The following is a 25,417-nucleotide window of genomic DNA, read 5'->3' on the forward strand; positions in this document are numbered from 1 at the left end:
ACGCGTTTAAGAGAGAGAGAGAGAGAGAGAGAGAGAGAGAGAGAGAGAGAGAGAGAGAGAGAGAGAGAGAATGCCCTGCAGATGCTTAGAGTAGACATATGGCTAGGTGCATTACTCCAGTGTTCTTACCGCCTAGAATATTCCTAAACTGCTTAGGAAACGCTAGGGAGGAAAGTGAGCCTAAAGGAACGAGTTCTGATGAAGTCATCATGATTCTTTAGAGGCCCAAATTACAGGCTTTTGATTTCCGTCGGGGAAAACGAATAGCAAGGTTACTCTGGAAGCGCCGAAGTACATTGCACAGTACTTCTGCTCCACCACGAGGAGTACACAAGGGACATACTCTATACGTACAGAAAATATAGAAAGTTTTTATGAATTAGAACTTAGGACAGCAGAACGGACACTTGGTTTCTATACTTTGTTGCATTAGAGAGAGGAAGAAAGATAACGGCAAAGTCTATTGATGTCATTCTCAACAGCCCCACACAACCGAACCACTAGCGTGAGGGATACGCTTTTTTCAGTCCACTTCAATCGCTGACATAATGACATGCCACACTGCATATGACCCAATGTGCCTTGTAGAGTGGCTTGATAATCCAGCCCAAATGGTTTAATCGCCATGACGATGGCCACTCCACGGGCAATGACCGCTCGTTAGCGGGTTTGTCAAATACCTATCACTGCATGACAGCACGGCTTCGTCCGTCTCCTTCAGTATCACCTGTCTTAAACAAGACAGTCTTTTACTGTCCTTTCAATATCATTTCAACAGGATCGATGATGCTTTTCCTCACGCAACAAGCCTTCAATGTTAATTACAACTCAAATCGGCGTTTCCCAGGCATCCTAATCTTGAGATATTTTAGCAATTTTATAATTAGTAACCATATCATCGTAAGAGATGGAAAATGAAAAGAGAAATAGATGAGATTACAGGAAAACCAACGCCTACACACCACTAACTTTTTGCCTTCCTCGTTATAAGCAAAAAATACAATAACAATTGTTCCGTTTGGCTGGAATGTACGAATACAGCGCGTAAATACAAAATCATAAAATAATAGTTTAAATATGGATGGGGGGAGGGGGTGCTTACGAACTTCTAAACCTACTACGCCAGTGCGGATTTAATACGAAACGGTAAGTTTTTACACCTCTTCATGAACGACCATACTATTTAACTTCCACTTTTTTTTATTCATTTATGATGCATGTTTCGCATTCTCTATATTAATTATAAGGTAATTCTCTTACTCATGTGGTGTATATACTACACTTGATGATCTTACATTAGCATTTCCTCTGCTTCTAGTTGTTTTTCAGAGATCAATTCTATCCCGAGTACCCTTCCCTCTTTTCACCAATGATCCTCTTTACAGGTTTCCGTTGTCTCACTTACTCAATACAAAAATTTACATTGATATGAGTTTTATTTCACATTCACATGTGAGGGCTATAACAACGCATTATCTTAAATTCGAATCACGATAAAGTATTGCTGAACACTGCGAAAAATCGATGACGGTGGCGCGTCATTTGCAAACCTCTCACTGCGCAATGAAAAGGACAAAACTATCGCTATTCAAAATCCTCCAACAGCCCCACTCATCACCCTCGTTCCCCCTCCCCCACCTTTCCTTCCCGCCCGGCAATAAGGATTCGAAAAACTGATCATCATCGGACAGCGTTTTTCTTGAAACGACTGTTATCCAAAAATATAATCAAAATAATCGGTGATCACTGAAACACAATCTTGTGGGATTGACATATGGAGTCCAGAGGGCTGTTTCACGTTGGGTTTTGTCAACTTTTTTTACATGTACTGCGTAACAGTAATGAAATTTCCCCTTCCTTCTTCTGTAAATATTCCTTTGTTTCACATCCGTGTTAGTATTCAGAGTATACGATGTAAAATGAAGGTCTTGGGAATCAAGAATGACTTTTTCCTTCCCCCTTTCCAATACATTTCTTTGTTTCGTTCCTAAATTCTATCCGACCCTTCTCTTTCTTTCCCTCTGTACACCACTGTTGACATATCCATGATTCCTGTGCATTCTTCCATTAGACACTAAAAGAAATTTCATTTCTGTTCCGAGGAATGGACGTCGTCTCTGTATGTCTTGATCATTATCAAAAGGAAGAATGAAGAACAGATTTATTATTAAATTGAATTTATATACATACAGACCCTTTATATATTGCACACACACACACAACATATATATATATATATATATATATATATATATATATATATATATATATATATATATATATATATATATATATATATATATATATATATATATATATATATATATATATATATATATATATATATATATATATATATATATATATATATATATATACATGAATGTTCACATAATTGAAATGGTTTTAAAATTAATATTCAAGCTGATGCAATAGACCTGGGGAAATATTCAGAATGACACGATGCAATGATTTTGACGAAAATCTCTTTTGAACGATTTCCCGCTCTGAATGAGCTATATTATAACTCCAAAGCCCCGTCAGTCAATCCAGTGGAAAAATGTGATTCGGCATTTGTAACGGAAATGGAACAACGACCATCAGTGCTCAGTGACAACCTTCCAGTTCATACTGAAACAAATTCATCGCCTGAATTATTTTCTATATGGTGCTGAATGCTTATTTTAGCAACACAGTCAGAAAAACAAATGAAAAAGTATGGCGTTAAATTTCATATCATGTAAAAATTAAGTCACGGAAAATGTCGCAGGAACTTAAAAACTCCTTGCATTCCCTATTTTATAAAGCGTCCTTTCCCATTTCCAACCACATGGCAACTTTTGTTGTCACTGGTAACTTCAATGCTAGTCACAAAGTCTAGCTTACGCCATATGATAAAGATGTACATGGAAAGTCAGCCCTGGAATTCTGTCCATTCTCAGTTGTTCTAAGAGATGTTCCAGGCATTTCTGAATTTACTGACACTTCTGGGTAGGTGCTATAACAATTGGTGAAGCAGAAATACTACAGAAGATCTTCAAGGATTCTTCCAGCGGTACCTATTTCTAGAAGTCATTCTAGATGAACAGGTCCGCTCCCGTAGCTGTGGCACTATGTTTTAAAGGGAAAAGATATCCGTCTTCCAAATTTAGCAAATTTAATCGTTTTTGTCTCCCTTGGGAGTATTTTTCCAGATGAAGGAAAATCATGTAATACACCTGTCCCATGCATGCCTATAAAAGATGAAATACACAATTAGAATTCTTTACAAAATTATGCATTCGCATTATTCGCCTCACTAGTTATGCCTTTGTTCATTCAAAGTTATCAGTTCTTACCTTCCCCAAGTAGCGAAACCTCTTATTTCATATTTATTAATTTGGCCTACTGTCTCTACCCTACCTTTGCTACCCAAACCTTGAGTTTCAAACCTAAAATTTTCCTCTCCTCTTTCTGTTGTTATTTAACATCCGTATTCACGTGTTCTTAACTTTCTTATAAATTCTATTTCCGAATCCCATTTAGTAATTGAAAAAGACGCCGAATTACAGTAATATAACAGAAATACAAAATCATCATTTAAATATATAAGTTAAAAAGAATTCCACAATTGGTCGACTAACAGAATCCAAAATCTAATACACGAGAGACCAACTTTCATTTTGTCTGCTCCTTTCGAATTCAGGTATGTATTTCAGTCATATGCGTGAACGAAGATATATGTGTAAATATGAAATGTGTTTATGTTAAAAGGAGTATGTTTGCGAAAATTTGCATGCATTTAATGTAATTACAGAAATACATAAAAATTAACATTAAGAAACATTTGATTAAAAATTACTTCACTTTAATAAAAAAAACCACCCGTCTTATACCTACTAAATAACCGATATTTAGATATTAACGCTTATACAGTATATATATATATATATATATATATATATATATATATATATATATATATACAATATATATATATATATATATATATATATATATATATATAGTCATTAAACTTCATTAAAATTTCTTTAAGTTAAATTCATATAAAAGACTAATTGCTACTTATGTACATACGTCATCAATCATGCTGATTCCCGTTTATGCCCGAGACCGATAATTCCTTTCAGAAATCCATTTACTAATGGGTCATTTCGTTTGGAAACTTATACAGCGTTAACAATTATTACACAAATGGCTCTGTTTATCATTTACTCTACAGATAAGGAAAATATCATCAACACGAAGACTGAACTACGATGGATGATGCCGACAATGGTAGCTCGAACTTATAAGCAAGACAAAACCATAACAATCATGAACATAATCCAAACCAAGCTTTAGGATCACAGAGAAAATTCGAAGAATAAAGGAGTCACTGAGACGTTTGTCGTGAGAATGACACCCGAAATGGAAATGACTCCAATGAAAGGGGAACTGGGAAGGCGCTTCTAAGGTCTGTCTCTGTTCGCTTCTGTCCTCGTCCCGTCTTCCCTTTCACTCTGAATCGAAATGATTCCTTTTCATCAATCTGACAAGGATAAATAGGAGTGACATCTCCTCACCTCCACACTCCTTCCAATTTTGGACGGCTCAAACGCGAGCGTTTGTCAACTGCCATGTATTCAAAGAGCGTTATCATTCCGATCTGGAACACCCCCTTAATTTAAGACATGCATCACTAAAAAAAAAAAAAAGTATATACTACACTATATTTATCGCACTGATAGGCTTATTTTATAATTCCGTTTACCAATTCGAGTATTAGGTCATCGATGTAAACATAATTAATATTGTTTCCCCTCTCCCTTTCCACTCAAACGATTTAAAACAATCTATTTTTATCAAAGAATGAATATACAATGGAAAGTCATTTGTGTAAGCTAAATTTTTATTCAAAAATTCAAACTCAAGGTGATTTGTATTTTACCTGGAATACGAACCTACGCTTTCTTGGAGGGATTATTCTGCGCGCTTTGCACTAAGTGCTCCACCTACTAACGTGTTGGTTCGTACTACCGTCGGAACAACTGATGCTTTGTTAAAGTTTCGTTTAAGTAAGTAATCTTTCTTTGACAGTTGTAACTTTTTTTGCATTATGACTTCACCTCCTCTAACCCTTTCAAAAGGTGGGAATTATTATTCAAATTTAAAATGAACGGGAAAAGATAAAGATAACATGGGAATTTTCTTTTCAGTCTTGAACTGGAATCTCAAATAAATGTATGGTTTTTTCATCAGTCACAAGAGAGCACTTCATTTCCACAACCCTGTCCTGCTTCTCTTGAACTTTGGCCTAAGACCTAACGAGCAATAGAAAAAAACTATAAATGAAAATCATTAGCAATGTCCTTCAACAACTCCACGACTGGAATAATTATAATTCTAAGGCCGGCCACACACGTGCAGTTTTAACTGACATTTATAACTGTTTAGTTATAACTGTCAGTTAAAACTGCACGTGTGTGGGTATCTCAGTTGCTCATTTCGTCAGTTCAACAAAACTGTACAGTTAAACTGAGACAAATGCAATGTTCCATATTTTTAACTGAAAGGAGTAACTAAACTGAGCGTGTGTGGGGATTCGTAACTGTACAGTTCTCAACTTCTCATTTCTACAGGTGGTAGCGGTGAGTGCAGTTTGTTGAGATGGCACGTAAACAAAACGAAGTGATTGTTGGATTCATTGAACTCTATTGATCTGAACCTTGCCTGTGGCACTAATAAACCTTCCTTATTTCTTGGGTAACTCTTTACATACAAACTGTAAATACTAATAATGACAGAAAACAGCAATATAGAAACTTTACAAATGAATGCATTGCTGCCACTAAATGATAACTAACTAAATATGCGTGTTTACATAAACATACATACGTACACACACATATATATACATATACATATATATATATATATACATACACACGCGCACACACATAAATTTGCGTGCTTATGTGTGTGTACATCTGTTAATACATACATGTGATTTAAAGTATATTTGAGTAAAGAAATCTGTTCTCTAGTGTACCCCCACTATGGAACCTCAAACACAAACTATGAAAGGTCATTGTACAAAAGCAAAAGTATTACCATAGTTAGGCAACATTACCTTTACAAACAAAATTTATATAATAGTTAAAGAGGCTGCTAAAAATAAATATTACCGAAAATGGCATTTCCTTTAAATTTCAATTAAATAATTGACCACGTAAAATCTGATGCAGTGACTTTACTGAAGAAGATTCCGTGGTGTTATCAGTGACTGAACATCTAAGGACCCCAATGTTTGCAATATAAATGTAGGCCTACAAGATGAGAAATGGCTTTCAGGAAACTGAAATTATATGAAAATTAATCGAAAATGTCATAGGCCATAAAAGGCCAGTTTTTTTTTATCGCGGTTATTGTAATCAATAACAATGTTTAACAAGATGAAAATATATGTGAAAAATCAATTGGTTCTTCACTTAATTCCTATAATAATTTAATATCAGAACATTGATTTCGCCTTCGTAACCACTTTTTGCACCACTGTTTACGCATTTTAGTTCTCTTTTTCTATTTGTTTTTTAGCATTACAAAGAATACAACGAGAGCGGCAAGATCGTACTCCTCGGAATCCATGGTAAAAACTGAGGGATTGAACTGTGTGTGTGTGTGCATTTCATTTTTAACTGACGTCAGTTTAAACTGTGTCAGTTATAACTGAACAGTCATAACTGTCAGTTAAAACTGCACGTGTGTGGCCGGCCTAAGATTCCCTACTGGAGAAATGATAAAATACCAGGTGACAAAAGACAAATAGCATTATCGGTAGATGGCGTGATGTGACCGTTAGTAATAAGAATATTCAAAGTGCAGTGACAAAATAATGACAGTTCTTGGACTCATGTACACGAATTATTTCTAAGCGACTTCGGATTGTCTTAAGTGAAAAATGACGGCCTCGTTACCGAGTGATGACCACCAACAGCACGCACCAAAGGAAAACAATTTCAGTAGTGATCTTAATTCATTTTACTTTTCAAGAGATTGAAAATTACCACGTAAATTATTCTAGTCCTAATACAAATATTGATCACCGTTTCTCTCTCTCTCTCTCTCTCTCTCTCTCTCTCTCTCTCTCTCTCTCTCTCTCTCTCTCTTCCCAAGATAAACATTTTCCCTACATCTAAGCAGCTCAAATTCGTAGTAATGACCTCGGAAGGAAATTTCATAATTCTATAAGACTAGAGTCAGGGCGTGAATCTCCTAAATATATGAATAAGCAAGACTTAATTTCCATTGCCCCTGATAATTTTTTGAAATTATCTATCAATTATCATTCATTATTTCACGTGTACCGAACCATCTTGCATGCTTATCTAAATTACCAACGCACTAGAGCCTAGACGCAAACATAAATGACGCATCAAGATATAATCTGAATATCATTCCTTCGCACAATATATCCATGGGTTCCTTATTTTACAAATTCATTCATGACATAAATTCACGAGGGAAACAAACAAGTATGTAGTAAGAGGGTGAATATTAGTCTCGAAGCATTCAAATCCTTGCCGACTGAGCTCTTTAGAAATGTGGATACGTAATACAGATAGACAAAGCAGAACAAGCAGTGATAATTCTCTATACGAAACTACAGATTCACAATTCAGAAGCATACGGCAGAACCAACAAAACATCAATTCTTGTAAATAAATTCCATGACAATGCTGGTCAATAAATATTTTTCTACGTCATCATGAAGCATGAAGGTCTTCATAAGAAAGATATAGAGATATAGAACGTTCATATTCTAGATTCATATACTGAACTAAATGCACGAGAGAGAGAGAGAGAGAGAGAGAGAGAGAGAGAGAGAGAGAGAGAGAGAGAGAGAGAGAGAGAGAGAGAATATTGTTGTCTAAAGTAGATGTGGGACAGCGAGTAACTTCAAGAATTGAAAGCTTGTTTTTTTGTGTGGAGACCTAGGATATTTGTAAGAAAATTATCGACTTTGGGTCAATGCCTCTATCCTCTCTTAACGCCCATTTACCATTACAAAGAGATTTATAGCATTGAAAATCATACTAGAAAGACACCACGAGAGAGTATTCCAACTCCAAAAAATCACTCAGACAGAGCCCTGGCTTGATTTACTATGAAATTGAACTGCACCACCAAGAATGAAAAATAATAATTTCTTTGTTTCACTTTCTAACCAAATACGCATATTTCGAGTTTCAGAGGTGCAGCCACAAAATTAGTGTTTCTGATTCATAACCTTAGTACCCAAAGACGGGGTGAACTGACATAATAATTTTCTCATTTCCTTCATAATTCTGCTTGCGCATTGTTGGAGTCAGAAGCGAAGATCGAATACCTGGACGTGCTCCACTCACGTTCAATTAGCAATCAAAGTCGAATATAATGCTGAAATGGCAATACAGTGACAGGTTTTAAACTTTCAAAAACGAGGCTTAAGACATAAGAAACATATCAAACATGAAAAGTCGGACCAGAAAATAAACAATATATGTTGCAGCGATTTCAAGAAATAAACAAGAGACTGGAAAATCAAGAACACTATAAAAGTCAAAAGAATGCGACATGAAACAGAGCAGCATCAAATTTTATTCAAGAAAATAAGAGGCCATCAGTCTACAAAACAATGGCACATGAGGTATGATGCGAATTAGGGAACGTATATTAAGTGCTGAAAAATTAAATAAAGACACGGATAATATGGCTTCAAAATTTGGAGCCGTAAGGTTTAAAACATCAAAATGATAAGAAAGAAATTTGATAAATACAACATATGAAAGAAACAGACCAATCATGGCTTTGACAAATCATTATGAAAAAGAACAGAATCTACAGAGTCAAGAAAATAAGAGGCTGAGTCATATGATGGTGATTAGTAATAATAACTACAAATACTACGAAATAATGTGACTCGTATATTTATAATCTAATGTTTTTGGAGATGAAGCCGCAACTTCATCTCCATAGACAAATGACAGCAGATACACCAATATTTATATATTTCTCTCAGGAAGAAAACATGACAACTACAAAATTTCGATGGAAATCTTAAAAGCTGAAAGGCTCCATTCTGAATTATCAACACCAGCTTTCATTCCTCCATCATCCATACTGAGTTCCTTTGCTCCATCTTCCAGATATTCATTCACCTAGCAATCTTGCTCTTGCTAATCGCACATTTAAAAACAATGTGACAGCCCCATAATTCAGTCGCCCTTTCAAGCTGAGAACATCTGAATGTGAAAGCACGGAACTAACCAATTTCGAGTTCTATAACATTGACTGTACTACTTCAGCCAAAACTGTCCAAGTTGTCTTCAGCTTCAGTGAAAGAGAGTATCACAAAAAATGGACAGTGAAAGTTTCAGTATAGGAGTTAAATTTCCCGCCACTTTTGAAATGGGCCAGTTCCAAAGTTTTAAAACTGCCTCCCACTCGATCAAAGAATTTAGTATACATTAACCCCTTTTGTTATCCATTATTCCTCCTCGCAGGTGCCCTTGTAATAGCGATGGTCAAAAACTTAATTATTTGTCCGGTCACTCTATATTCATTAATTATACATACCGATCAGGTTAGTTTCTTTCTCTGTATTTTTATAAAAGTTAGGTATACCTTAGTTTAACCAGACCACTGAGCTGATTAACAGCTCTCCTAGGGCTGGCCGGAAGGATTACATTTATTTTACGTGGCTAAGAACCAATTGGTTACCTAGCAACGGGACCTACAGCTTATTGTGGAATCCGAACCACATTATAACGAGAAATGAATTTCTATCACCAGAAATAAATTTCTGTAATTATTCATTGGCCGGTCGGAGAGTCGAATGCGGGCCCAGCAGAGTGCTATCCGAGAACTATACCAACCGCCCAACGAGTAGTTAATTGTAAATGCACCACCTCTGAAGAGACTGTTGGTTCTGTCGGGCTAGAGGTCCTCTTTACTTTCCTTTCCATTTTTCCTTGTTTCAAAAAACATACGCCGGAATTTCAGGGGATAACGTTTCCGATTTATTTGTCTGCTGATCGATACCTTCCACAAAAATTACAGAGCGAATGAATGCATAATCTATGCAAGATTTGCAATTTACAATGTTAGCGTCTAATGGAATGGCGAAGAGACCCATCTCTGAACAGCAAAACACGAGGCTGATAAATGGGCGCACCATTTCCTGCACTCGATGAGTCACTTCACCTGTCCAAAAAAAACGCCCATTAAAGAGCAAGAAAAAGAAATTGGCAAATAAAAGATATTTCTAATTGTCTCCCTTTTCTCTCAGACCCGTCTTTCAATCCTCGAATCCCCCGTTAGCAATAATGTTTGGTAGGCGCCTATAATTTTTTTTTTCCAAAGGGCAAAGGTGGATCTAATCCTTCTAGGAAGAAGAAAATTAAATCCTGCTAGATAATAGAAGGATAAAGGTTTCCTTTCTTTTGTTTTCTTTCCTCGCTGATTTTTATAAAATAGGATTCATCTATTCATTTAACTATTTATAATAAATTTGGCGAACTGTTCGTATAGCAGTTGTTTAGGTACTGAGAGCCCCAAGGACATTCAGAGAGAGAGAGAGAGAGAGAGAGAGAGAGAGAGAGAGAGAGAGAGAGAGAGAGAGACTTTTTAAATGATCATTCGCTTTACTTTAAAAAAATAATGCAAATTATATGGAAAAAACCGTAGTGCTAAAAGCATGTACAGCCAATTACTATTAAACCTTTTAAATTCCTGTGTCCTTAGATTAATCTGGAGACCAGTCAAGTCATCCAGAATAACAAGTAAAAATGCGCTGAAGTTTCTTTGACGCAATCCAGTTTTCTGTACAGCGTACAACGCTGTATGAAACTCTCAGCCACGGCCCTTGAAACTTTCAGCCACGGCACGGTGGTGGCCTGTGTTATTGGCACCTATGGCGGTGCCAGACGCACGATCATGGCTAACTTTGACCTTAAATAAAATAAAAACTGCCAAGGATAGAGGGCTGCAATTTGGTATGTTTGATGATTGGAGGGTGGATGATCACCATACCAATTTGCAGCCCTCTAGCCTCAGTAGTTTTTTAAGATCTGAGGGCGGAAAAAAAGGGGGGGGGCGGACGGACAGACAAATATCCATCTCAATAGTTTTCTATTACTAAAAACTAAAAACCGACAGGGTACAGGGGAAACTAAATCACCGACTAAATTTGCAATTGTATGGAATGTCTGATCTCTCTCTGTAAAGTATAGAAATTTTGAATTTTAGTATGATTTCGGGGGAGGTAATACGATGTTTCTTTAAGATTCGAATCTCCTAGAGGTTAAAAATGCTCTCCTCTATCGAATCACACATTCTCCCAGTGACTTTGACATTCACAAAGTGAATGTGTTATTATCACGATCCGGAAAATGTCCTCGAACGGAAATAAGTTGCGTATACATTACAGGCAATAAGCAGATCTTCCGGATCATTAAGCATAATACTATAATTGGCAGCGGAGAGTGAGAATCATCCAATTTCTCAGTTATTTACTCATATAAACAGGTTTTATATTAATGCAAACGTGATTGCCAATTAAAACCTCGTTCGGGGAAAGGAAAAACTAATCCGGCGAATATACTTCATATTTTAGGTAATTTGATCTGAAATTACTATGATTGCTTACTTAATGAATCCTCTGCAAACGATCTCAGACAGCAGAGCAAGAAGAATATTATGTATGTACTTACATAAATTTGTTCTTTCAACAAATAGCCTGGGGTTGGATGTCTTTGCAGACAAAGACACGTGCCACTAACTCATTCATCAGTAGGTTTTGTATTAAGAAAGCGGTTAAAAAACACAAGTTTAAAATAACGATCGTTATTCCAAACAATACCATTAGCGGCCTAAACAAAACAAAAAAGATATAGGATTAGTTGGGAATCATACTAACAATATTAAAAGTAAGATAACTAGAAATAAAATACCCATCAAAGGGGAGGAGAAGAGGGGCGGGGCTTACATGGCACCTTTTGATAATTTTGATAAAGTATATTTTGGTCAGAGCGGCAAATCATGCAAGGAAAGAGCAAGCCGGCATAAGCAGAACATTCGCTACCACACCCAAGCCTCAACACTGGCCAAACACTGATGGAATTTTAAACATAAGATCAACTGGGAAAAAACACATTTCATATATAACAACAAGAGTAGAACATCGAAGGTGATCATAGAGAACGCCCTCATCAACTTCCATGAGGAAAAAACAACGTAAGGCAACCTAGGGAATAACTTTGAGTACAAATACAAGATCTCTTGTAAAATTATATACCAGACTTTTGCGAAATTATTTACCAGAGTTTTAAGAGGAACATAATCAACAAGATGGACAGTAAAGGGATAATCCCGAACATCGAGGGATTAAGCATACGACCACGCAGATCAAAAAGACTGCACGGAAGGGCAACAGGAACTGAAGATCAACGGGAGGTCATCTTAGGGATTAGAAGAAGAAAAATAATATTATGGGAGGTGTATATATATATATACTCGAGTTCACCTGTTATCTTCTCGGTGCATCGGTATCTGATGAAGAAGACTACGTCTCCGAAAGCTAGTACTTGCTAAATTGCACTTTGCAAATTAAAGAATATGGAATCTAAACTTTCCCGTCTTATTGAAGTCCAACAGTAGTAATAGTATATATATAATATATATATATATATATATATATATATATATATATATATATATATATATATATATATATATATATATATATATATATATATATATATATATATATATATATATATATATATATATATATATATATATATATATATATATATATATATATATATATGCATGCATGCATGCATACATACATAAATACAGACAGACAGACACGTGTGCATGCGCACAGGCGTAAAAGACATGTTGCAAATGCATCCACATTATATAGACATATACTTGCGAGCACTTATTTTGTGAAACTCAGTAAACAGCCCGCATTTGTTCGGAACCAGTTTAACATTTTAAATACTGCTTGAATGGAGATTCTTGGAAGGAACTGATGAATTGAGAATGATACTGTAGCTCCAAGGCGTGTGCAGGCAAAACATGCAATTTGAATGCACGACAAGACAACTCTGCACAACCTTGGAAATGTATTAATAATTCGCAAGGAATGACAAATACTGTTAGGAAGAGATGCCAAAAATTCCAAATATCGAGGATGATTCTTTCACCTCGGAGAATGAATTTCAATGAAATCGAAGTAACCAAACCATACTGTGCATGAATATTGCTGCCTGATGGGAATATCATCTAATATTAGGATACAAGCATGGTAGACTTTCGAGGCCAGGAGACGGGAAAGGAGAATTAACCATGGGTAGACAATTCCATTTATGAGGAGCCCCTTTTAGAAAAAAAAGTGATCGACTCACTTCACGAAAGACATCGTATCTACGAAGAGAGTCGTTGCTGATATAAATTTCTTGCACATGACACCTCCGAATTTGCTAAGATGTTAGGCTGCTCTTAATGGACAGGAATTCTTTATGCTATACAGTATTTTTAATTTCGGCACTCTTCTTCTTACCTGCCCACTGCAAGCACAGCAAACCATACATTCTCCAATATCGGACCCACCTCTAGCCCTACAAACTGAGTTAAGTGATATTCCCAACCCACCTCTTTTCCCGTCTTTGCCTACCCTTCCTATCCTATCCAATACGCGTCGAAGACCGTAGGTGATTTCAATTTAGGAAATGATTCGATTAAAGCGCGGAGAAATCTCGCTGAATAGACTGCACACAAGTGCAAACGTAATCCCTCGTCGTCATTAATAATTCCCCTAGGGATGCAGAGAGTGCGAGAGAAGAGGTAGTTCCAATAGTCCCTTGCGTTATTTTCTCTTGCAGAAGTACAAGGGGAAGCTTAATGCTAACCAAATAATAACGGTATAACATAAAACAAAACTCTCATTAGTGGATTTCTCGCAGAAACTGAAGGAGAGACTTAGTATTCCTGTTCTGAAAATACGATTACAAAAACATAATAACACTGGAGCGATATATAACTGTATCAAATGAGTTAACAGAGTTGACAAAAGTCTCCCTGTTCTATCTGAATGACACAATGTAGTCAAGCCTTACCAAAACACAGTCGTTGGTGCGGTAAAGGTTGGAATCGATGAGTTTCACTTATAAAGAAGACATTTCACCAAAAACTACCACCAGTCACAGACCCCCGCGTAGTTTATCATGTCAGCCATGATAATCTACGTCTACCCGAGTGGTGAGTGTGTCTGGACCATGGTATATCAACTTCTACCGTGATAACTCTGAGATGGGATGTAAATTGGTTCTTTCTCCTCCATCAAATTCTACAACTACAGGTATCACTAATGATCAAAGTATATTTATACAAAACTTTAAGCCGTTTCCCCTAACAGAAGTAGCACCAGAGAAATAAGAACAAGAAATAACAATACCTGCCAAACTCACGCTTCAACTGTTGTTGTTGTTCTTCTATCGGCTTTCATCTAGATATCATTTCTTTGTAATGTGACTGTGACTACAAATCAATATTTTTCTTGAGACTAATCTCACCACCTTTCTTCCTTCCAAGGCGTGACATTCGAGTTCAATTCATATCATATACACTGCAATTGTCTTCAGATCACAAACACTTTCGCATGGATAATAAGTACACCCAACTTCTATAATCCACCACAGTTACGAAAATTACGCCAATTATGCTTTGATATCGGTCAGAAGCTGGAAAATGGCTTCAGTCTCTCGAATCTAATGGAAAAATTGGGCTATTCTAATTCCATGGGGCATTCGAACAAGTCTTCCCGGAAAATAAATTCTTTTATTCCTCACTTTCCTTTCCCTAATCTCTCTCTCTCTCTCTCTCTCTCTCTCTCTCTCTCTCTCTCTCTCTCTCTCTCTCTCTCTCTCTCTCTCTCTCCAGTGTCAACTTGTTAAAATTTACAAGTAGCTGTAATGATTCATATATCTCAAATAAACACAAAAAAGATTTTTACTTAGAATCATCCATCATTCCTATTCATATTTTTCATTAGTCTTACTAAACATCAACGTACTGGGAAATGGTGAAAGATCCTTAATGATGAAAGATATACAAGGAATACAACATAAGTTACAGATGAACACAAAATAATATAAAAAGTAAAATCGTTTACGTTCATCAAAGTTAATGTGCAAAATTATTTCACATGCAGGAAACCTACAGAACTCATTTTCTTTTAAAAGTAATATATGTAAAATAAAAACCAAATGCTGGGAAAAAAAAGTCGTGTGAAGCAGGAAGATGAATTAGTGGCAACAAACTTGTTGGGGTTAAAGATAACGAAGGGTCTGGAATAAGGGGACCAAGACGCGAAGTGAGGAAGGCGAGCGGGTTATAAATGAAGCAGCTCCGGGCAAGGGGAAGAAGGGAAGTTGTCCTGAAGGAGGAAATGAGGCTACTGAACCGAGGCTGCCGAGATTAAGACTGAAATAATAATATAATTATCAAAGCCAAGAGAGACAAGGTTTGTTCACTTTCCCCAAAATCCCCCATGTAGGCGGAGCTTTGTCTACCTCCTTATTGCGTCAGCAGGTGAATTGCCGTAGCATGCAGCTACCTCTAAGATACATTATATCCTACGTAGTTACCCCCGGTAGCATATTCCCCAACTGTATTATGGATCGGGACCTTCCCTGAAAAAAACCGAATGCCATATCTTAAAAACTAACCATACAATCTTCTTGAAAATACTCTCAATATGTTTACCACGCCCAAAATAATAAAGCTATGTTCTTGAACTATCCTAACCTAACCCAACCTAACCTAACCTAACCTAGAGGCATGGCAAAAAAAAAAAAAAAAATAGGCGCCCACTCGTCTGGCCGAACCATAATACAGTTGGGGAATATGCGCCGCCCCCCCTCCCCCCCGGTGGGAGGCGACTCCGGCCAATTGGGTAGACTTGTAACTCTTGGCCTTGATTATTATTATAATAACAAAGTATCAAGAAAAATGCGTAGTTCGAATAAAAAGGTTATAAGAACGTAAAAGGTATAGACACCGAAAAACAAAGAAGCCTTTTTCCCGTGGAAAGAGCAAACAACGCCATTCATGAATGAAGCGTTAGGAAACCTTCCTTCACAGCGACAAGACAAACACATCACAGCAATCAAGGGCAGTGCAGTAGTCCTAGAGCAAGAGAACAAATACACAAAAACGTGACGAGAAAGAAAGAATACTGGGAACAAACACAAAAAAACAAATACGCCTACAAACAAATAGTAGTGTGTTGGGCGATGCCCCTTTCTAAAAGAGGAAAATCAACACACAATTCTTTTTTCAGCAAATACAACCAAGGACCTGGTGACTTCACCAGAGACTATATTATTTTGAATTCTATACACGCAATAAATATGCTGCATTTTAATATTATTTCAATGATTTACAGTAAGGACAGTAAAAATCTTTGTTAAAATATATATCACAATACTAACATTTAATTATCATTTACAAAACCGCTATATAACAGTGCCAAATAAATATAAAGATAAATCAATTATGGTAGATTACTTTCACCAAAAATTCACACTTCCCTTCAACCAATAACCTTTACAATGAACAGGTGAAGAAGAACTATGTAAAACAAGTATTAGACGAAAAAAGTGGTCAAGTTTAGAAGATTATGATAAAGTACTATTTTTAATGTGGACCAGTACGCTTAAAATTACATGACTGAATGTCTGAACCTAGGAAATTTATGTACAATTATAGTCAATAAAATATGACCAACCAGAGCAAGACAATGCTGAAAGCATGTTAGGGGAAGGATTAGACCCTAAATTTGATATTTAAAACTTGACAAAATGTCCTTGGGTCAAGGTGAAAATGTCCCAAGCTTCAAGATGAAACAAATTGATGAAATACCTTCAACACAAGAAAGTCACCAAGAAAAAAATTACAAAAATCTGTGTGACCTTGACCTTGGAGAAATATCCAAATAACCAAGGTCTCCTACATTCAAGGACATTAAGGTCAGAGTTACGGCTACCAAAGCAAGAATCTCCATGGATGAAGGTAAAAGGAAAACTCAAATTTGCTATATATATATATATATATATATATATATATATATATATATATATATATATATATATATATATATATATATATATATATATATATATTTTTACGTTTTTCCGTGGTTTTAGTTTGAAATATGCTCTGTGAGACAGGTAGCAACAATTTAAGGTGATTTTGCCTTGTGATTCTGACTTCGTGGGTACGGGAAAACGTAAAAAAAGAGGAAAACAAAGGAGAATTTCATATGAGCATAGGGCTCTGGTTACTGAGGGAAATATTACATAAAACACGTGGGCACATTTAAAGTAGTGTATTTACATAAATGACCTTAGTACGGGAAAGAGGAACTCAAGTAGATTGAATGAAACTGGGGAATTCCAGACACAGTCCGAGAAGCTTCCACGATGGGATCCCTCTGAAATGAGAGATATGCACATTATACGCCAGTAATGAAAATAGACAAAAGAATGATGAATTCGAAGCTGCACTGAGGGTGCCAAAGGAGTAATAAAGACTTAATACTGCCGATGCAAGAGGCACACGGACATTAGACAAGGGAGATTTCTGGCTTTCTCTTTAAGAAAATATTACGAGACAAAGGCGTGACTGAAATGGGGCTCTTCCAGGGCACTTTACCTTAGCAGATTTTCCGAGGGCGTGTAGAAGGCGGTCCGTGGATGACTTGCGATTTCCGAGGACGAGTTTCTTCCACGTGGTGAGATGCAAGGGCTTCCGTAAAGGGGCAAGGCGATGGGGACTCCTCGAAACTCCAAGCAATGGCGTGTGGGCTCGAGGCAGGCCAGCGGTGGAGAGAACACTTGGAATACGGTCGAAGGGCACGAGGAAAAGTATACTTTGGGAAGGGCCACGTGGTTGGGATGCAAGGGCATCGGTGGGGCCAGGTGTTGAGGACGTCTTCACAAGTTCACTCCATATCTTCCAGCCCGCGTGTGTGTGTAGACCTCGTGGGCTTTTGCCTTTTATCCCCTCCTTTGGGGCAGGGGGGGTGCGCCCAACACAGATGCTTTGACTCATTGCACCTGCTGCCCGCAGGGGAGGTTTTGGCCTGTAGGAGAAACGCCCAAGCCAGATTACTTTTGCCTCGAAGGAAGGATCTTTATCAAAAATGGGAGCGCCTTTAATCTTTTAAACCCTTGGTTTTAAGTCGATAGACAGATGGTCTATCGATCGGCCGGCTGGCAGTAAATGAAACACAACAACAACAAAGGAGGGGGGGGAGGCAATTTGCTAGCGAATTCTTGCTAATCATAATACCTCCCCATACAAGATGATGTACATACTCTCCTTCGGGTGTGTACATCGATATTCAGAATGAGCGGCAAATGCTTTACGTTACTCTACATTCTGCCTTGCAATGAACTTTACTCCTAAGGGTTTTATGAAGCTGAGACATTACTTTTAATAACACATTGGGACAATTTTCGTTAACAGAACGCAAAGTGATTTAAACACTTGCAAAAGAATAATTACTTTAGATTTGGTTACCCACTGTAACTTTATAAAGTGACTCGAACAATTGTGAATTAATTAAGATTATAGGACCACGTATATGAGGCTATGGCCAACAAATGAAAAGAAATGGTTATTGTTCAAGAATTAAAATACACGGTTACTTAATTTTAGATAAAAGCATGCGGTTAGTACAATCTGCCTTGAAGAGGCTGTGTAAATGAAAACAGCGTTTACTTTTGTAAATGACATCCCCTTTACGCGATACTGTAATGACTATACATATTCGCATTGATAATTTATCTTCGTTTTAACGTACTTTGCTTAGCCGGCCCCACGCTAATTTTATGCGTCTACTGCCTACTCAATGTTATGACGGGGCGAGCAGACAAAAGATGTGGGGTAGGACAAACAGTAATCTTGGAAGGGATGGAAGGGGGGAGAAGGGATAATAATAACAAAAGGAAAATTAGCAAGACGTTACGAATGAAAACTTGACCGCATATGAAAGGCGGGACACGTCCCTCAGAGCTTACGAAAGGGGCATTTAAATCACAAGGGCAAGAGTTTATGACTCGCGATTCATTAAAATAAAGATAACTAAATGACTAAAAGAAAGTAAATGATATTGGCAGAAGAGCTAAGGGAAAAGAGTGAGGGTTTTATTGTGTTAGGCGGGAATTTATCGTCCTTTGCCTATAAATTATGGCCCGGACTATCACTTCAGTCCCAGGGCGAGGAAAGTGCACCGAAGGGCGACTCCTTCAGGAGGGGCTGACACGCACGCCCGGTACCAAGGTATGGGCGCAAGGGCGTGCCACTTCTCACTCTGTTATTCTTAATGATTTATACATTGTGTGGGGAATGGTATCCCGTATTTAATTGCCTCTTGTGGGGATAATTTAAGGGAAGATTAATAGAAGGTGATAAGAGATAGAAGTTCCTGAGGAACGGAAGAAGATAGAGGAGGGTCTGACATCCCCTTCTGGATTAGGGGTGCCAAGACCTTCGAAAAATGAAATGGTGGCACAGGTGCCAGGGGAGCTCTAGAGCTCTTTGTAAATTACCTGGAATGTCCCACGCCCATGGTAATTTCGCCTCGAGCCTTTCTTAATGGGACAGTTGTCCTCGGCCGGGGAAGCGGAGGGCCCGCGACCGGAGGGCGGCACGGAGTACCACCTGGGCCTGCTGATGCGACAGCTGACGCAGGAGTGTTCCGTGCGGGTTCTACCATGATCCGTCGCGACTCTTGTAGTTCATCGGCCAAGTGAGATATGGCAGAATCCTGACTTGCAATTGCGTCGGCGACGGACTGAGGCAGAGAGGAGGCGGTCGGGGGTGGCGTGAGCGGCTCGCAGGTATCGATGACCAGCTCAGGCACGGGTTGCGAGGCCGCACCTGCAGGTGAGCTTCCGCGGTGGTCGGGAGGAACCGTCTCTCTGACCGACGCTGGTAGCGGTGCCAGGCCGGGGAAGAGAGGGGTCCTGAGTTGGATCCCGTGAATGGAGATCGGCGAGCGCTCTGGCGCTGGCACTAGGGCAGAGTCAGGCGCTATCAGAGGTTTCTTGGGCTCGTCGGTCAGGACGACGAAGCTTGGCCCTGCTCGGGGCATGCAAGTGGCACCGGCAGGAATTTGGCATCTCCTGAAGGGAGATTTGATTGGGGCCCTGGCACAGCACACCGAGGCATGGCGGGCACTGGAATTGGATCGGGAACCGATCGAGGGGGCCACTGTACATCGTACTCAGGTGGCACTGGTGGGGACTGCACGTCCTCCTGGTACCCAGGGGCGCCAGTCTTGACTGAGGGAGAAGCGGGGAGGATTACTCGCGCCCGCGGAATGATTCGGGAATGTGGACCCCTAGATTGTCGTGATTTCGGTGGGGACTGAAAGTCCTGTCCCAGGATGACGTCATACCCTCCGGGAGATGGCTTGCTACTGCAAGATTGCAAATTTTGGATTGGTGAGGTCTTGTGACTCTCAATTGGACCGTAGGGAGTATCATTTAAATTGATTTATTCCCTCGATCGTGACGAGTTTTCGTCTATTGACGATAGCTCCGTAGGGGAACTCTGTCCTTCCGGATGAGGGAGATTTGTGCGCCGAGTCCTCGAAAGCAGTGACTCGGCGCGCGGGCTCGCTACCTCGTGGAGGGGCCACGTATACAGGCCCTTCCGGCGGAGGGCCTAATGACTTGGGATCTGTGACGGCCAAGGCGACGGTGGGAGTAGTTGATTTGTTATTGCGTGGGCATTTTGCCCATGCGGGAGAATGGCCATAGACCTTGCACGCCGTGCAAAAGGTCTGGCTAAAATCTTTCGCGCTGCCCCTGTGGAGGGCGCAAGAGTTATTTGTCGGTTTTCCGGGAGAGAGAGGAGCCGGTTTCTTGTTCCGGCACTGTTCGGAGGAATGCCCCGTTTTCTTGCAATAATGGCAAGTTAGGGGCTTGCCCGAGTTCCCATTTTTGTGGGAATTTGAACCTCCGAGGAGGGACGGGGATTTATTTTCCGCCCCATGGATCCTTCTTGAGGGTGGTGAGTTTCCCACATATCTGCTATTCGGCAACACTCGGTGAGTGTTGCTGGGGCTTTTTCCACTATATGAGTGGCGAGGGCAGGAGGGGCGTAGCGCAGGAAATGCTCGAATTTAAACCGCTCGAGTACCTCGGCGGTGTTAGTGGCTCTTTCGGAATCGAGCCATTGTGTCAGCGCCCGCTCCGAATGGTACGCCCAATCGGACCAAGTCTGGCCTGCTTCTCTGGGCTGCTCTCTCCAACGTCTCCTCCACCGCTGGGGGGTAATCTCGCACGCCAGAATAACTGCTTGGCGACGGCTTCCCAGTTTCCCGATCGTCTGCGGGAAGGGCGTGGTAGGCAACGAGGGCCTTTCTGCCCAGGAATTTAGTGAGAACAAGGGAGAGTTCCGCGGGGGAGAGATCGCAGCACTCCAGGACTCGTTCGGCCCTTTCAAGCCATTCTTCAGGCTCGGACTCCGTCCATTTTGGCATGAACGAGTGAGCTTGGCTGAGGGCACTCATTCCCGCGGCAGGGGCGGGGGGGCGTGCTGTCGTTCTAGCACCTGGAGCTCATGGGCGCGTTCTCTCTCTCTCTCCTCACGTTCTCTCTCCTCTCTGCACGTTCTTTCTCCTCTCGTTGTTCTTGGGCAATTGTTCTCTCTCTCTCTCTGCACGTTCTTTATCCTTCTCTCCTGCTCTTGGGCAATTCTTGCCCTCTCTCTCCTCACGTTCTCTTGCTCTCTCCGCCTTGGCATCGTCCACTCGCTCTTGAACCCATGCTCTCAGATCTTGCCCCGATAGTCCCGTCCTTCCCAGCGGACATGTAGAATTTGAAATCCTCGTTTTGTTGGGCTCTGGTATTAGCCATCTTGAAATAATGGGTATATGATATGTCTGAGAAGACCTTTTTGTTAAATTGGATGTGTCTTGGAAAGACGTGGTTGTTGTTGGCGAACGAAGTCTAATATGCGTCTTGGAAGACGTAGTTGGATTTTGTCACGCTTGGACTTGTTGGGCTGTAGCGTGAAGTTAAGGAGTTGTTCTAACGAACTAGAATGATCAGTCCCGTAAGGGCTTAGATGTGTGTGAACTACACTATATAATGTCTCAAAAGGACTTGATTTTGGGTTCCCGCAGGAATGAGAAATTCTCGCCACGTGCATAGAATTTTTGTATGAGTCTCTGAGGACTGGGGTTTGAGAAATTTCGCCACGTGCGACACATAGAATTTTAGGAGTCTCTGAGGACTGAATTTGGAGAAATTCTCGCCACGTGCGACGTAGAATTTTAGGAGTCTCTAGGACTGGAATTTGGAGAAATTCTCGCCACGTGCATGACGTAGAATTTTAGAGTCTCTGAGGACTGGAATTTGAGAAATTCTGCCACGTGCGACGTAGAATTTTAGGAGTCTCTAAGGACTGGAATTTGGAGAAATTCTCGCCACGTGCGACGTAGAATTTTAGGAGTCTCTGAGGACTGGAATTTGGAGAAATTCTCGCCACGTGCGACGTAGAATTTTAGGAGTCTCTGAGGACTGAATTTGGAGAAATTCTCGCCACGTGCGACGTAGAATTTTAGAGTCACGAGGACTTGGAATTTGTGGAATTTGAGGAATTCTCGCCACGTGCGACGACGAGAATTTTAGGAGTCACTTAGGACTTGAATTACGATTCGTCCCTTTAGGACTTAGAAATTACTAACGGGAAACCCAAAGAGAAATGAATGGAAAAAAAAAAATGCTACACACGCGGGCATGGGCGGGGGTGGGGGATGCAGGTCGTTTGGCCAACACCGGAGGTATTTTTAGATTCTGGGTGAATGAACCCGTATATTTATATACCGTCTGGGATTCCGGAGAATTTCCCAGTCGTCTGAGAGGATAACAGTACAATGGCCTAGTAATTTTCCCTATATGCGGAGTTTAAATTTCGCTTTCCTAACACCTAACTCGAATTCTAACTACACTGAGAGAATTTCAGCAATGCAAGCTGACTTCGTCGTGTCCCACGTGGGAATTTTTTCCGCGCCTAAATAACAGTTCGCTAATTCGAAATGCGAAGTAAACTTTATCACAGAGGAATTTCTTTCGCACTATTCCTCGAAGCAAGAATATGGCAAGGATTTTAACACAGAGGAATTTCGCACTGTTCCTCGAAGCAAAGGATGGTTAGCACTGGTTATTTCCTAACTACCTATCCTGAAAGGCATGCATTAACGAATCTAATACGGCGGTTCTTTTCTCTCAGTGATTACATGCGTCCCTATTTCTAATTCCTAGGAACAGTCACGATTGTAAAAAGGTTTTGCTAAGATAAACACATTACTTACGTGGAATTTTCTGGATCTGTGTGCTGGTTTTACACAAAAGGTTCGTAATTGTCTCGTACCCAGCTTAGCTTTGCTAATAGCTGATCTGGCAAGTTATAAAATGCAATAAAGGAACACTAGGGAACTGCAACTGCAAACGAGATCCTGGCAAGGTCGCCATTTTTACGTTTTTCCGTGGTTTTAGTTTGAAATATGCTCTGTGAGACAGGTAGCAACAATTTAAGGTGATTTTGCCTTGTGATTCTGACTTCGTGGGTACGGGAAAACGTAAAAAGAGGAAAACAAAGGAGAATTTCATATGAGCATAGGGCTCTGGTTACTGAGGAAATATTACGTAAAACACGTGGGCACATTTAAAGTAGTGTATTTACATAAATGACCTTAGTACGGGAAAGAGGAACTCAAGTAGATTGAATGAAACTGGGGAATTCCAGACACAGTCCGAGAAGCTTCCACGATGGGATCCTCTGAAATGAGAGATATGCACATTATACGCCAGTAATGAAAATAGACAAAAGAATGATGAATTGAAGCTGCACTGAGGGTGCCAAAGGAGTAATAAAGACTTAATACTGCCGATGCAAGAGGCACACGGACATTAGACAAGGGAGATTTCTGGCTTTCTCTTTAAGAAAATATTACGAGACAAAGGCGTGACTGAAATGGGGCTCTTCCAGGGCACTTTACCTTAGCAGATTTTCCGAGGGCGTGTAGAAGGCGGTCCGTGGATGACTTGCGATTTCCGAGGACGAGTTTCTTCCACGTGGTGAGATGCAAGGGCTTCCGTAAAGGGGCAAGGCGATGGGGACTCCTCGAAACTCCAAGCAATGGCGTGTGGGCTCGAGGCAGGCCAGCGGTGGAGAGAACACTTGGAATACGGTCGAAGGGCACGAGGAAAAGTATACTTTGGGAAGGGCCACGTGGTTAGGATGCAAGGGCATCGGTGGGGCCAGGTGTTGAGGACGTCTTCACAAGTTCACTCCATATCTTCCAGCCCGCGTGTGTGTGTAGACCTCGTGGGCTTTTGCCTTTTATCCCCTCCTTTGGGGCAGGGGGGGTGCGCCCAACACAGATGCTTTGACTCATTGCACCTGCTGCCCGCAGGGGAGGTTTTGGCCTGTAGGAGAAACGCCCAAGCCAGATTACTTTTGCCTCGAAGGAAGGATCTTTATCAAAAATGGGAGCGCTTTAATCTTTTAAACCCTTGGTTTTAAGTCGATAGACAGATGGTCTATCGATCGGCCGTGGCTGGCAGTAAATGAAACACAACAACAACAAACAAAGGAGGGGGGGAGGCAATTTGCTAGCGAATTCTTGCTAATCATAATAATATATATATATATATATATATATACACATACACACACACACACACACACACATATATATATATATATATATATATATATATATATATATATATATATATATATATATATATATATATATATATATATATATATATATATATATATTACACCTTGTTATACATGGTCAGATAGGGTCATAACTTGGAGGATAACCTCCTTCCACACCTGTTATAAGATAAACCTCATAATGTCATAATCAACTTATATCTCAAAGATACCACGGTAGCGATGGCTGGCCTGGTCACTGGGTAAGCATATTTTCCCTCTCTCTCATAGCTGACTAGCTTAACCGCCCCCCTCTCTCTCTCTCTCTCTCTCTCTCTCTCTCTCTCTCTCTCTCTCTCTCTCTCTCTCTCTCTAGTTATCACTAACTGAACTAAGGAAGATCAGCAAAAACATGTCTACAAAAATATAGTTTATTCAGTAGTCTAACACACACACACACACATATATATATATATATATATATATATATATATATATATATATATATATATATATACAAATTTTATTACATCACCATGATTCATACACAAGCATTAATCTACAAATGTCCTTTAATATCTAATTTGCTCTATCTTGGAAATAATATAATTCAACTATGTTAACCCAATGGGAATTTTTT

At 39.6% G+C, this 25,417-nt stretch overlaps 1 protein-coding gene and 1 long non-coding RNA gene across 2 annotated transcripts in view; both read right to left on the reverse strand.

Moving 5' to 3' along the window:
* Positions 1 to 25,417, reverse strand: part of LOC136843644 (uncharacterized) — a 375,108-nt gene that overhangs the window by 220,868 nt on the left and 128,823 nt on the right. The window lies entirely within an intron of this gene.
* On the reverse strand, positions 17,405 to 18,394 carry LOC136844226 (uncharacterized). Its single transcript, XR_010854779.1, has 2 exons — positions 17,746 to 18,394; positions 17,405 to 17,524 (listed from the first exon to the last, which is right to left on the reverse strand). It is a non-coding gene; the product is annotated as an uncharacterized lncRNA (long non-coding RNA).

This window comes from Macrobrachium rosenbergii, chromosome 12 (assembly GCF_040412425.1).
Source record: "Macrobrachium rosenbergii isolate ZJJX-2024 chromosome 12, ASM4041242v1, whole genome shotgun sequence".
Classification (NCBI taxonomy): domain Eukaryota; kingdom Metazoa; phylum Arthropoda; class Malacostraca; order Decapoda; family Palaemonidae; genus Macrobrachium; species Macrobrachium rosenbergii.